The sequence below is a fragment of the Varroa jacobsoni genome, unplaced genomic scaffold (assembly GCF_002532875.2).
Source record: "Varroa jacobsoni isolate VJ856 unplaced genomic scaffold, vjacob_1.0 scaffold_706, whole genome shotgun sequence".
NCBI classification, from domain to species: domain Eukaryota; kingdom Metazoa; phylum Arthropoda; class Arachnida; order Mesostigmata; family Varroidae; genus Varroa; species Varroa jacobsoni.
This window is the reverse complement of record NW_019213608.1, coordinates 155,536-158,712: the sequence shown is the minus strand read 5'-3', so window position 1 is coordinate 158,712 and position 3,177 is coordinate 155,536. Positions and strand designations below refer to the sequence as shown.

Here is a 3,177-nt window from a genome sequence, read left to right as displayed (position 1 = left end):
TAACCTTAAAAAATCTGGCGCATCTAAAGAAGATCTATGCGCCTGATTACTGTATCATTACTTTTTAACAATTACTTAGCATTTTTGCCGATATCGTATGAGTTTGGTGTAGGTAGAGAATTATCATAAAAACGTCTCCGTTTGTGATTTTTTTTAACAAAGCGGAACGACACTGGTGTTAAAGTCCGCATCAGCTGAACGTACGACTGCTTGTGCAGTCTGCTTGCGCAAAATCTACATATAGCAGCCAAAAACACTTCGAAGAGAGAGGCTTTGAGGACGTACTTTGAAAGGAGGGGAGAAGAATTGGCTCCGCATTCTACCAATAAACTGGTACCGGTTAGCTATATTGCTCTAATTTAACTTACAAAAAAAATAGAATAATAATGTAAAATTCGAAATGATAACGTTCCTGTTAGTCGAGCTCGGAGAGAAATCTAAATTAGTCAATGTCCAACAGTTAAAAAAGCACATTTCACTAATAAAGATTTGCCTTAGCTTTAAGCAATGCCCCGTCAAAATATGTTTACTTATTCGAGTCTATATCATCGTCTTTCGTTTTTGGGGACTTCATAGGACAACCACCTATGCACTATAGAGTTTGTTCAACACGAAAACATTAAATGAGCAAAAAACGTAGAAAAGGAGGACTATAGCAGAAACCGAACAATCGAACGAAGAGACAAATTTCTATAAAACGTTTCGCGTTTCCCTAATGCCGTATGGCGCACGAGGTATTCTGTGAACAATACAAACGCTAAACTTTTTCTATAAACACGAAGAATTTAACAATCACTAAAGTTAGCTTAATGTACGATGATTCGTGAACCTGACAATTATGGTTGTCACTGCATTGCTTCAAATGGGTGCTGGCGATATAGAAGTGTTTACAAACAGTAGATAAAGAACCAGCATTTCTGTTCCTAATGCCTTCTTTGCCTATCTGGTCCTGCATCTCCAGCTTTCCCGCTACGTAATCGGGAAGTACACCAGCAACATATGCAGTTACATTGCCTACCAATGCGGACCCGTCGTTTGTTGGGGTTAATGTGAATTTGGTTACCTATTTTTAATGGCTCGGAAAAGATAGGGTGGCATTTCGTTAACTCACTCCCTGCTAGACCTGATATGGTCCACTCGCTAAGGCCAAGTAAACGTACTGTATAGCAAACAAATGCAGAAGAGTCTGATTTATCGTCCTGTTTCGACGATCTATCTTCGTCAATAAGCAGTTTATGCGATTAACAGCGAACTTACGGAACAAATTATTCTATCCAAATATTTCGTTGGACAAAAAAAGTGTTAGAAATAATATTGTAAAATAGCACGATGCATTGCGAAATCTTCCAGTAATATTAGGGGCCACGATACTAGCTAGGATTATTGTGGGGTTGAAAATAAAAAAATCAATCGTTTTGCTGATTTACAAATTGAAATAGTTCAAGGTGCAAGGTAGATGTTGAAAATGGGTCTTTCGATAGACAATGTAGTAATGAAAATCCTACATGATACATCTATCGATTCCTGAACGATGATGAACTGATCAATGGCTACTGTTTAAGCCATGATGGGTATCAATCTCATCCTCAGCAGGAACTTCGTTCGGAGAGGATTTGCGTTGCGTGCACCGCTTAAGCGCTGGAACAACAAAACAAGAAAGACAGTAAAGTCTGCAAGTTCCGATCATGCCTAAACTGAGTTTCGAACGTTGACCGAGATAACACTTAAGGGAACAAGATAGACCAATGAAATTGATTAATCAATTAACAAGTATGCCATCTACCTGAATATTTATATATCTATCAGGTGATTTTCGGAAGTAAATAGGGCCATAATTATATGTTGTATACAGCGTGCCATTTGGACTTGTATCGTCTGGACCGAATGGCTATCGTTGCCCACACTTATTCCCAACTGCTGCCCTATAACATATTACAAGCGAAATAAAGCATTGTATATCGATATGTTATTGTACAAAGGCGCAAGGCACGCGACTATCTGTTCCCTTTTGCTGAAGAATTTTACTGCTACTATCCTTATTTGTTAGCCTAACTCTTATTACGCTAACTATTCAAAGCTCACCTCTCAGAACGAATCGTTTGGTCCGCTTTCGGATTAGTTGACTTCATTCATTTACTGCTCACTTTCATTGGTCAGTCATTCTGGAGGTTTTATTCCGAGCGATTTTGAAACACGTCAGTTTCGTCGTCATCCGAAAGACACTTCATCTTAGCACTTACAGATGATTCATTTTAACTGGTTACCCGATAACTTTGGTAGTACTTCCGGTAAGATATCAAACGTTCTAACAAACGAATTTGCTATTGTTTGATTTGAGTCTTCTCGCCGGCCCTATGGACGCCCCAAAGAGCAGCAAGCTGCTCCTTTCATCGCCCCGCACCGTAGCTCTTTGCTTTTCTGTGAGGTCCCGCATCGGTGAACACGCGTGCAAGAATACGTAGACAGTAGCGATCAGTAGGGCATTTATGAACGATTCGTGCCTTACAATTCTTCATCACTCTCCTCAGGCCAAATTAACAGACAACATAGCTAATATTGGCTCCAAACTGTAATATATATAAGACGAACACATGCTGACTGTATGTACCTGCGTTACATAGTAGAGTAAAACAGCAATATTTTATCCCCTGCGGACTAATCACTCCAATAACTTCATCACTGTCCATCGACATTTTAAGCTAACTGAGATATATGATTGGATAATCTTTATTAAAATATCTCGGTACTCGTATTGAGATAAGATAAATACGCTAGGTAAGTACGTCTTCAAGTCATTACTATATTTCATTGCTCTTCTAAAGCAAGAATGTATTGCCTTCTATAATAATCATCATCCAAATTGGGTTATAATCCTATATACCTGTGAGCCGTCAAAAGGCATAATAGACTTGATTAGACCCTACGAGCGCTTGTCGACTGCCTCCTTAGCGAAGCTTACCCACGAGCTCGTAGGAACAGGAACAAGTTTCAGCGTAGAAGATCTACACAAGAACCTTGTCCAACTAAGTGGCAATCATTCATTGACTATGAACACCTACACTGAAGTACGAGTAAATGTGTTTTGTTTAACTAAATAGCCATCAATCCATCAGTCTAGAATTGACCCAGCTAGTGTATTTAGTCATGCAGGCCGAGTCGCAGAAAATTAGGGCTTAG

The 3,177-nt window shown here is 39.3% G+C and overlaps 1 long non-coding RNA gene across 1 annotated transcript in view; it reads right to left on the bottom strand.

Annotated features, from left to right (window-relative positions):
* The window catches only part of LOC111262838 (uncharacterized), a 4,216-nt gene extending 1,694 nt beyond the window's left edge, over positions 1-2,522 (bottom strand). Inside the window, exons 1-2 of the long non-coding RNA XR_002681883.2 lie at positions 2,083-2,522; positions 1,506-1,638 (exon numbers count right to left, since the gene is read on the bottom strand). This is a non-coding gene — a long non-coding RNA (uncharacterized LOC111262838). The remainder of the gene's footprint in view (positions 1-1,505; positions 1,639-2,082) is intronic.
* Between the last annotated feature and the right edge of the window lie 655 nt (positions 2,523-3,177).